At 45.0% G+C, this 11,917-nt stretch overlaps 1 protein-coding gene across 1 annotated transcript in view; it reads left to right on the top strand.

Moving 5' to 3' along the window:
- The first annotated feature begins 9,548 nt into the window (after positions 1 to 9,548).
- Positions 9,549 to 11,917, top strand: part of RAI2 (retinoic acid induced 2) — a 44,462-nt gene continuing 42,093 nt past the window's right edge. The window contains exon 1 of the mRNA XM_053936513.1: positions 9,549 to 9,680. The gene's annotated coding sequence lies outside the window, so the exon portion shown is untranslated. The remainder of the gene's footprint in view (positions 9,681 to 11,917) is intronic.

The following is an 11,917-nucleotide window of genomic DNA, read 5'->3' as shown; positions in this document are numbered from 1 at the left end:
TGTGTTTGCATCATAAAATAATGTCTTCACGGTGACATGGACTGCCAGGCTCCCAGTATTACTCATGCACTGACTGCTCTTGTAGGAGCTATCACAAAATCCCAACAGCCAGAGAGGGCCAACAGTCCCTGAGTTTTGTAGGAAGAGAGTACAGTGGCTGTTTTAAATTAAACAAGATATATTGCAAAATAGTGAGCAAATAATATTGTGAACACTTTTGGACAGGAGGAAGAAAGGTGCAGCAAGAAGCACATGTGCTCGTGCATCTCTGCCTCAGTTCTGAACCATTTGTTCAGTGCTAATATTGGCTTACTATATCTTTCTTTCCATCATATGTATGTGTGTGTTTCGCTGTATCTTTCTCTGTCTCAGAAGATGGCATTGAAGCCAATATCTTTTAGGAACTGGAGACACTGCTCATCTAACATGTCTAATAGATGTTTTCTCTCTCACTTGCCATTAGATGTCAAACACCACTTTTTAGCTTCAGCAGCCTGAAAACCACATTCACTATGAGAGCTGTTATCATAGTAGCTTTGTGTTTCTATTTGCTATGACATGATTAGTTGAAGGCAGAAAAGCAAAATGCAAGTTCAATTAGGACAGAATTATTTCAGGTAGCCTCAGTTTTCTCTATTTCACTTATAAGCATTCATTTCTTTTGTTCATGAAGTTATTAACTTACCTTTGGAACACTTGGATTTGTATGCCATAGAAGAGGAAAAAGGTTTTGTGACTATAATCATGGCAGTTTAATGTCAGTACCAGAGGCTGAAGATCTAGCTTGCATTCTTAACTGAAGATGAAACAAATCTAACCAGTTATTCATCCATGTGCCTTAACTCCCTTCTACACAACAATGGTGGAGGACTGAGAAGTCATGTACTCTACTAAAGCATGCAGAAAATGTTTACTTGCTGCTTTACAAGGACTGAACCAAAGCCTACTGGATTCTTTCCAATCCATTGAATTTTAGTTGTTTGGTTTTGGGTTTTTTTATTAAAGCTGGGAGAATGTTTTTGGCAAACAACAAATTTGTGAAAAAATGTTGTTTTGAAGAAGCGACTTGCAGAATTGACTCCAACTTGGTAAACAGATTTATTTAGCTGGGAAAGAAATAGAAAGCATTCATAAGAACATAACTGAGACTTTCCATGTTTTTCTTTGGAAATTATATATTTGTTCCATGTGTGACATTACTTAAAAGCTATAAAGAGGGATCTAGGTTGGCCAGACTGTGTAGAAGAATTTCTTTTTTCTCTTTGTTTTTTCCAGACTGGCCACTGAACAGATATGTCCTATGTGAGAACCTTACTCTTTTCCATGCCATCTTCTCTGTTTAAATCACTTTTACTTACTTCTTGCTGCCTGTCTTCATAATTCGCAATGCTTTTCCCCAGCATGGACTCAACTGAATAGATTCTAAGATACTAATCTCCAAATTTATCACATCCAAAAGATACCACCACTGGTTGGCAGTGACCTCTAACATTAGATAGAGCCCATGCAAAATGGAACAAATCCTGGTTCTTGCTGTGCTCTCATATATTGATATTGAAACACACTAAAGTAGACTAGTGGTAAAATCTGTAACTAGCATGACACTTGCCAATGGGCCAAGTATTATTTCTTTTTCACTTTCTATAGGGAACAGTCAAGAGCCAAAATAGACTTGTCTTTCATCCATTACAGAATCTTCAAAGTGTACCCCTTCAATCCAATGCTGCTGCTGGATAAACCCACAGAATGATATCCCATGCCTCTGTCAAGAAGGATCCCCTCTGATCAAAGCAAGTCAGGTAAGCAAAGGTGGCATTTTTCATGGCTGCATTGGCCTGTTGCTGATCCTGGAAAATGTGTGAAAAATATTCCCCCCCTGAGACCGGGATAAGACCCAAAATTCTGGATTTTCCTGGACAACCCCTTTTCACAGTCTGCAGTTCAGCACCCAGAGAAACCCTGCACAAAGATGGAAGGGTGGGGCGGGCAGCTTTTGCAAATGGGAAGGCTGGCATGTAGACTAACATCCTACCCCCAGTCGAGCTGTCACACTCCTGGCAAGATCGCGTGGTGATGCCAGCTCGCCGCGCCGGGGCTGCCCGGAGGGAGGGAACACACGAGCGGCTCCCCGGGGCGGCTTGGCTCGCACTAGGGACCAGGAGCAGCTCTGGAGCTGGCTGCCCTGCTGCCTTCGATTGACTGCAGCTGCTTGTTTGCTCTCCGCGAGGCTGCTTCTGGAAAGCCTGTCTGTTTGACCTGTCTGCCTCCTTCCTGACGCTGAGCTTCTTCTCAGCCGCCTCATTTCCTCCCTGTGATCCTGACAGAGGCAGCCTGAAATCCCTCTGCTCACTGGGCTTCCAAGTGACTTTCCATCTATTTAATCTATCATTAAAACTTAATGCGAGGTCTTCCCATCAGAAAAAAATAGATCGAGGAACAGAGCATTCCTTTCCTTTCATAATGTTTTCTGATTTTAAACAACTATGCCCAGATATTTGTTTGATAGCTATAAATCAAGAGCTCAATCAAAAAAAAAAGCCTGTACCAGCCCTGCACAGGAGCTTCCCTGGGATATTGCCTCACTCTTTCTTTCCTTTTTTTTTTTTTTAATTCTGCGTAGCAGGAGTGAATGGCATAATAGTAGATATTGGAAATAAACTCTTGAGCAGTGGAAGGACCATCATTAATGCTGACAAAAGCAGCTTTTGAGGCTGCGCCAAGATCAAATAATGAGAACTGGTAGGAGAAGCTGGCATAGCTTATGGATGTGAGGTTCAAGTTACCACTTTTTTGAAGCAATTAACTTTTGTGATATTTTGTATAGATGGGTCTAAGCTGAGGGTTTCCCTTCAATTGAAGAAGAAATACCTTTGTCCACAATATTAATTATTTTTCTTTGAGTGCTACAAGAGGCTTCCCCTAATTTACTTGCAGGCTGTTTAACCCTAGTCATTTCCCTCCCTTTTTTCACAGCTCTCCCACATCCAGACTTTCCTGGTGAAAGCACATGAAAGCCAACCTTTCCCTAGAAGGACAAGGACACCTAACTTTCCTGTGAAAACACAAGAGGAAAGAGTTGGACTGCTCTTTTCAAAAGGGAATTTGTCAAGATATCGCTGCATCTACAGCCAAAATGTGCACTGACCACGAGGACCCTACTTTCACCTTCATCCATGGAAGAATTTAATTAATCTTTCTATATTGGCAGGCGAACAACATTTCCTGAAGAGAAAAATAACTGTTAATTTCCAGAGGTAATTAACAGTCACTGAATGAGACTAAAGGGCTTTCATCAAAATTACCAATCAACTCAAATTTGAAGAGATTCTCTCCTCCTCATTGCTTCTTCATCTCATTCAGCCAGTCCTGCTGAATTAGTGCCTAATAGAGTCTCAGACATATTCATATCCTGTCAAATTCCCATCCTCCCAAGGAACTGTCCCTTTCAAATGGTAATACAGAGGGCGTATGATATGCACTCGTTGCTATTTTGGATTTAACAGCTGGCTGTGTTAACAGCACTAAGGGTAGCTGTGGAAACTTAACTGAGGGATGTGTACGTGTGTGTGTGTGTACACATCTGTGTGAGTAAACGCCTACTCCTTTGCAAATTATACCATTTATCTTAAACAATGCTCTCTTTATAACTCTAAAAGCTAATTCTCTTTTTAGACCACCACAGCTGCTGAAGGGGAGAATGGCACAGCTTCACAGCAGCCAAGAGCATGGCCTCACCCCAGGACTGGGGTGCAACCCCCTTCTCACACAAGTCTCAGTAGATGAGCAGGGTGGTGAACCCTCTTGATGAGGGTCACTGGTGGCCCTCATCAAGACCTAAGGGTTTAAGAAAGGCTCTCTTCAGGATCTCCTCACATTGGCCAGGTGAGGAGAGGCAGGGGGACGGGCAGCCCCAGGGATTTTCTTGTTTTTGCACAGTTTTAGGTGTTCTCAACGCAACCCAATGCACACACTGGAGTGCCTGAGCAGAGGCAGATGGTCTAAGGGCTGACCTCCACAGAGCAATATGAGCACAGAAATTAGGAGCCCTCCTGGGTCACTGTAATATAAGTTTGCCTCCTCCTGCTTTGTAAATATTTTGAGCCTGAGCCAAAGACAGGTGGTGTTTGTAGGGACATTCTCAGTGACTTCAGCTGGATCTGGAGTACTAGTCATTTGGACATCTCAGGGGACCTCATGGTGGCAACAAATAATGAGAATTTCTAGTAAAACATTTCTGTGTGCTGTGCCAGGGCACTTCTGGAGACAGCACTAGATGGGCACAGAGCATGACCTCTGTTAACAATATACACTACATGAAAGCTAATAATTCTGGCTAAAGCATATTCAAAATAGGATGCTTGAAGCAAAACTAATGCATTATTCACTGCTTGTTGGGAATACAAGAACATGGAGATAGACATCTGAGCCTTGGGCCTTTTCTGCAATGCACTGTACCCGGGCTCAGTGGGTTTATTGGCAGTACAGTGACTCTTACTGCCGTGGATTTTTCATTACTAATAGCATTTAAAATCTTGCCCTGTGATCAAATTTTTTAAAAAGTGCACATATTCATCTTTGCTTTCTAGTCACATACAGTGATGAGAGGTATTTCTAATGCTGTATTCATTCCCTTGGTGTAAAATGTGCCCTTTTTCCACCTTTACATTAAATCAGACAAATATTTGGTGAAACTCACATGGTGAAATAGTGCAAAAATTGCCAATTTCTCAGTAGGTAGCTGAAAACAATTCTGAACGGAGCACCAACATAATAAACTCCAATACAACATGCAGGCTCTGCTAACGTAATGCTTCTCAAAAATAAAAAAGTGTAGAATAAGGAGAAAAATATGTTATTTTATATACTTGTGATGTACAAATAGAAATCTTTGTGAAACAATTTAATAGCAGCATTATAGAAAAATCTGTTTGGATTTGCCTAATTGCCTGTAGACAGCCTGCAATATAGACACTTGCCTCTGAACTAATCACTTTCTGGTCCTTTTGTGGTCAACAGAGAAACACTGACACTTGGGAGAGTGATTTATCTCTTCCTAAAGTACATGTCTAGGAAAGGTTAAATGAATTGCATCCTAAAAGTGCTTATTTCTCCTGGCTGACCATAAAGGTTGAAGAGTGACTAACTCAGATGCAAATTAATACACTGTAGACATACAAGCCTGTGGGTTGGTGGAGGGGGGGTGGTGCTGAAGTGCACCCCTATTCTTCCATTTGCCACAGTGGAAGAGTCTGTAGAATAAAGACAGATAACTCCTCCTCCTCCTTCTCCCCAAAGACAGATTTCCGCAGTTTCATCAGATGAGATTTTTGGTTCCAGGAGTTTTGCCATTCATCACCAGAAAGGGTAGTCTATGCCCAGACCTGCCCCACAATATCCTGTCAGACAGATGAACTTCTTCTGCAGGTGCTGCTGCAAAGAAGTTTTGGATCCCAGCAGTCCCAGCAAGTAAGCCTGATTTATAGTAATGGTTAATCCTTCTTGGAGTCAGAAGCAGCTTGACTGGATCCCAATTACTGCTTAACAAGGTATGTCTTGTCAAAAGAGTTTTGAGGCCAACTTATTCTGATGCAAACTGATCTTTAAGTGCAACTGAAGATTGGCTTCAGTAGCACATCTTTGCTATGGCAAATTCTCTTTAAGACTTTTGGGGGGCTGACATGGGACCAACTTTCTGCTAGAAAACAGACTGAAATGTAAAAAGCAGCATAGTTATATGCATTACTGTTATCCAAAATTCTCAGTTATCTTTAGCTTCCCTATAGTTTATCCTTTTAAAAACCCATAGAGTAATGAACTTTGCCTACGTGGGATACCTTTGTTCTTCTCACTAAATGCTTTCAGGATGATCAAATTACACATGATTTCTAAGGAATGCTCACACATTTAATTGAAAAGAGAAACAATTGTGAGAATGCTGTTTTTGAAGTCACTGCTTGATTTCAATATCCATGAGTTTGTATTTTCCATGTTTGATTGCAGAAACTCTGCCTAAAAAGCCTGCACTTGAAGTTCAGACTACCTTAGAAAAAGGCAATTTTTAAATGTTAAAGGAAATCAAATATATATTCATATCTGCTAGCATGTGGTCGTCCCATTTTAAAATAATTAAAGAACTACAACTAGATCAGGCTGACAATCACTGCATCAAAACCAGTATGTACTATGGTCACATTACAAGCAACAAAGCTGAGCTTGGTGATTCATGACAATATCACTAAAACCTCATGATATATTTAGCGAGTGGTAATGGTAAAGGTTATAATTCCTCTGAGGGACAATAGTGATGAAATAAACTACAAGGGTCAAGTGGATTATGACCTTGTGAAAACTCAAATAATGGAGATGGAGCTCTATAAACTTCCTTATAATAGATAATGCCTTAAACAATTTAAAAGCTGCTCAGTACCCAATTTGGACTTGCCACAGGCTTACTACTGCCTATATATTATTAGAGGAAAACCTGAAAATTACTTCTGTCATTATGAATCTTGCATCTGCTCAGAACCCCCATTTTAGGTGCAATGAGTGCTCTTGCTGGGCTCTGAATGCTCCCAACAGACAATGTGTGTGAACTCATCTGTCAGTTCTCCCCACCCAGCATTTGCAGCGTGGCTGCTTATGCAGAATTTAAAGCTTGCAACACATCCTGGATTGCTATGTTAGTGATCACACCTGGCAGTATTAATTTTGCTACTGTATAGTACTATCCTGGGATCAAAGAGTGATCAAGTGATAGGCTGCAATGAATGACACTGCTGATTGCTTTACATGCTTGGCAAAAGGAAAGATGTCACGTTTATCAGCACAGACAACACACCAGGTTCATGCAGATCCTCTCTACAGGGTTACCTTAGACACCCAGCTTTAGAACACAGTTTATATGGGAGCTGAGGAGCGCTGCATACTTGAATTCATGCTGAGATTTAGGTGGAGGTGGAGCAACTTCACAGGCAAATGATGACTATCCTAATCTACCTGAATACATGATCCTGCACAAACAATGTGGAAACAGTCTATGGGATCAGTCCCATAAAAGACTATGACCATGAGTCACTTGACCAAGGTCATTCACATACATAGTTTGGGCTCCTTCATTTTCATTCTTGCTGTAGTTTGCCTCCTGTGTGGCAACCCACGTCACCAGAGCTAGTTTTTTGTACCAAGATACAATATTGAACGGCAGATTTCTGGAGAAGCTGCATGGATAAAACAGCCATACTGAGGCATACATGTACAGATTCATAAATTAATGCACAGAAAAAAATTCTTCTGCCAGAAACACGGAGACGTTTGAGACCATGCTATCTCAGCTTCAAAGACATGGAGGAGGAGGGAAGACAAGGAGACAACACAATGCTTACCCACTTGTGTAACAGCACTGACAATGGCAGGCCTGGGAGGGCATCAGTCTGAAAGCACATTGGACAATCAGCTGCCATTGAGAGAGGGATTTTTGATTGATTTTAAATTAAGGTCACTGTCCCCAGGCCACAGCTAGATTTGATTATTTCTGTCACATTTTAGAAGAGTGACAGAAACTTCTTTGCAACCAGTGCTCGCTCTCTTCAGTGACTCAATGCATAATGATGGTTTTTTCAGTGGGTTTTGATGATTCCAACTTCCATGATATGCCACATGTTGGTACAGCAGTGACATTTTCCCACTGAAAGCCACTCATCCCTTTTACTACTCAAATCTATGTAGTAAGGGCATTAGGAAAGCTGTGGGCAGCACAAAACTAACACAGGTGTAACATTAAATCTGAGAGGTGTATTCACTGCTGGCAGGTGACCAGTGACTATCAACATACACCAAGAGGAAAGAGCAAAAACAGAGCAAGCCCAGCCATTTGTCATGGAAGGACCTTTCTGAGCAATCTGTGATTTGGTTGCTCTCTGTGGATTTCTCTCCTCTTAATTCATTCATTTTCCCCTCAAAATGACATCAACTGCTTGCTGTCAAATGGCAAAGGGCTCCACAGCTGTGTTTGCATGAAGAATCACCTCTGTACAGTCAGGTGGTCTGTTAATAGCCTCTCCCTTTTGTGCTGGCAGGCAGGGCCACCAGTCCCTGCTCACCCTCTCCATGCTGCTCGAGATTTGAGGAACCTCTGTCACATCTCCCCTCTGGTGCCTCTTGCCAGTTTGCATGTACCTAACTAGAAAACCCTTTCAAGCCATGGATTATCACTGCTGGCCTCCTCCAAATCTTTTACAGCTCTGCTACATCCTTTTTGAGAAGGTGAGACCGGAATTCCAGCAGTATTGAGTGCACAGGTTCAGCACACATTTTCCAGTGTAAAATCTTTTCCTCTTCGTTACTCTCCTAACAAGTCCTGACATTTGAGTCACTCTTTTGGCCACACTGAGCATGAAGCTGACATTTTCTCAGCTGTGCATGTCCCTGGGCTCTCAACCTAGGGAAAGTGATGGCCAAAATCCTTCCATGATGATGGGCAAGAAATAAATGACCAACTGCAACTGTACAGTTGTGCTGTCTGGGAGAAAAAAAAAAAAAAAAAAAAAAAAAAACCAAACCCAAACAAAACCAAAAACACCTTGGAATAACAGTAGCGGATTTTAAATCCCAAGATGCTACGAAATTCCTTCTCAGGCAGCTTGACCTAAATTCCTATGGGCAATAAGGAAGCCACATATTTGGAGCATTTGAAAGAAAACTAGACAAATGCCCATAAATTATTGTATGGGGGACATTCCTACTCTTTCGGAAGATGGATTAGGCAGATGACCTACTAAGGTTTTTTTTTTTCTTCTTCTTTCACTAATTCCTACGATGTCATGAGTGTGTGTGCTTTACCCTTTCTTAAATCATAATCTGATTGATCCAGCACCAGTCAAAGGTTTTGAAAAGCCCTTTAAACCACAAGAGGAAATCTTGAGCGGTTTGCTAATATCAACAGAAATCCAGATGGAATTACAATCATCTTTTACGTACATTCGAGGGCATATTATGTAATACTAGCCATGGATTTAGTTTAATGCACTGCACCTTCCAATAAGCTGCTGGCGACACTTAATAGCGATTTGAAACCTACAAAAAACTCTTTTGCCCTTGATAAAACCGTTTTAAAGCCCAGAGACTGAGGTCAAGAAGCATGGGATATTCAGAGTCTGATGGGAAAACGGGGACAAGGGAAAGCGAGGATGGAAAAGATGAGGGGGGGGGGGCGGGCGGGAGGAAGAATTAAAAAGGGCAAAGAGGTGTAAGGGGAATAAAGAAAAACAGGAAGTCAGAATCGTGGTCAATCCGAGATAAACGCAGAGGAGACAAGGTCAAAACTCCAAGCAAGCACGGAGCAAAAAACCCAGGAGATTTATGAAGAATGATGACGCTGCCTGCTGCAGCATCCTCCCGAGCGTCCGCGCTGCTCCCGCTGCGGCTCCGCGGGACCCCGACGCTCCCCAGGGCTCGCAGCGCTGGCGGGCGCGGGGGCGGTGCCGGCGGGCGTGGTGCAGGTTGGGCGGGCCCCGCCCCCGGCGCTCGCCCCGCCCCGGCCCGCCCGGCGCGGGGGGAGCGGGACGCGGTACCGGGCAGGGCAGGGCGGCGCGTCCCCGGCGGCGGCGGCCGCGCTTGACAGAGCGGGCGGCGGCTGCGGCCCCATGGAGCCCAGCTAGGGGCTGCCGCACCCTCCACCGGAGGTAGGTGCCGCGCAGCGGATGCGCACCGACAGCCCAGGGCGGGTGGAGCGGTGACAGGTTGGCCGGGCGGCGGCGTTTTGCGGGAATCCCACCCCCCCCAAGCCTTCTTCCCACCGGCGGCCGGGCGCTGCGGTACCGTGGGGAGGGCGGCGGCCCCGCGGTCCCCGCTTCGGCCCGTGACTATTGTTTCTGGTGGCGCCGAGCGGGCGCAGCGAGACCCCGGTGGCGGCGGCTTTGTGCGGGTTGTCCCGGCGGTGGGGGGGCGCGGAGGGACCGCGGCGGGGAAAGGGACGGGGCGAGACCGTGACCGCACGAGCAGAGCCACCCACTCCACCCCCGCCCTTCCTCCTCCTTCTCCTCCTCCTGCCTGCGCAACTTCTCCAAAATCACGGCCGCGGGTGCGCGGGGAGGAGCGGTGCGTGCCGCGGCCAGGCATCGCCCCCCGCGGCTCGCGGCTCCTGCCCCACGGGCGGCAGAGCGCGCACGGCGGGGCCACGGCGGCGTTCCGCGCCCGGTCCGCGCTCCGGGGAAAGGAGATTAGGAACGCGTAGGATGGATTTCAAGATGGGCGGTAATGGGATGGTTTGGGGTCCCTCGCGTAGCCGGTCACAGGCGAGAAGCGGGAGGAGAATTTACCCTTCCGAAGTTAGGGCAGAAATTCCTCCCGCTGTCGCCCGGCTTCCTGGCGAAGTCTGCCAGGCGGATGGACTGTCACCTGCGGCTCCCTTAATGGCTTTTTCTGGATGAGGCTGTCGCGGGGCGTGGGTCATCTGCGCCGGCGTCGCAGCGGTCCGGGCGTACGTGGCGGTGAATGCCAGGGTGAAGTGTCGTGCTCCAGAAGTTCTGCATCCCTCCGGGGGGATGCTGCAGGGTGCAAGCGCCCTGGGCAGGAGTTGCAGGGCAGTTATTCTCCTTCTCTCATTTAATCCCCAACACACCTCTTTTTTGAGAGATTGGTTCGGCTTCGGTTTATTTACCGCTGTTGATGGTAGTTTTCTTGCACGTTCTCCATCAGAATTATTTTTCTAGAAAGAAAAATTATTCAAATGCGGGATTCAAAGTATATATATTGCCTAATGGAGGTGTATTGTTAAGGAAAGAGTATCTGGTTGCCCATTAATTCTTCAGGTATTTTCCGTTTAAACTTGATGAGGAAATGTTTTTCTTTTTTCTAAGTAACCTTTCATGTCATTTATCTTTAGCAAATTGGCTTGGCATTGAAAGTAAAGATTTCCTCACAAATACGCTACTGATTACTAATGTTATGTCTGAAACGCTCCATAGGACAGAAATCAGCACACCTCCATTTTTTTAATATGTAAATTTGAAAAGCCTTTCCTTCCATTTCACGACACTGTGAGTGGCCCCGGTTAATCAGATGTAACTACAGTAACTAGCAGAGGAGGCTGCTGATAGGCAGAGTGGTTTCCTGCACCAATCTGCTAGAGCAACCTGATCAATTAATGCATCCTCACTATTTTGTCCTTGGCATCTTTGATGAATTTTATAGTATTTCTGTGAGGAGCTCCAAGAGGGGAAGCTGAAGTCTCTTTCACCTTCAGAGATGACTGAAGCCAAATTTGAAGAGGGGATAACTCTTTGAGTTGACTAGAGAGTGCTGCTAAGTTCCTGTGTATACACTAAATTCTGGAGGTGATCCAGCAGCCAGAGCTATCTGGGTCAGGCTGGAAATCACCTCATTGATGGGTTTTGCAGGGTCCTGGTCACTTCCTAACAAAAAAAAGCAAGTGCTTTTGCAACATGCACGGATTGCATTGTAGGCATGGGCTGGAGAATGGAGCTGGTCATGTAGGGGGCTTGGCATGTGCAATCAGCAGATCACACTGAGCACCCTACAACTTCAGGATGCTTGAGTTCACTGTGCAGAGCCTGCAGCAGTATGAATTACAGGGGAAAAAATGCATTTAGATGTAACAAAGGCTGCTGGCTCATCTCCTGCATGAGGAACTAATTTTTTTTTTTTTAAATCTGGCTCCCGTTTCTGCCTCTGACTCAAACTGCCAGTGTAGCTGTGGGCAAATCATTCCATGTTTCCCTCTCTCCTCATCTCTGCCTGACCTGCCAAGGTCTCATCTGTACAGGGCTGTCTGTTCAGACCCCAACTCAAACCCCTTACTTTCCACCAGCTGCCTTGCACACAGCAGTCTGAAACCCAACGTAGGTGGTACCTCTCTGCTCCGAGGGGACACAGTTTGACATTCAAATAGTGCTGCTGG

Source organism: Vidua chalybeata, chromosome 2 (genome assembly GCF_026979565.1).
Source record: "Vidua chalybeata isolate OUT-0048 chromosome 2, bVidCha1 merged haplotype, whole genome shotgun sequence".
NCBI classification, from domain to species: Eukaryota; Metazoa; Chordata; class Aves; order Passeriformes; family Viduidae; genus Vidua; species Vidua chalybeata.
This window is presented reverse-complemented; position numbering and strand designations above follow the sequence as displayed.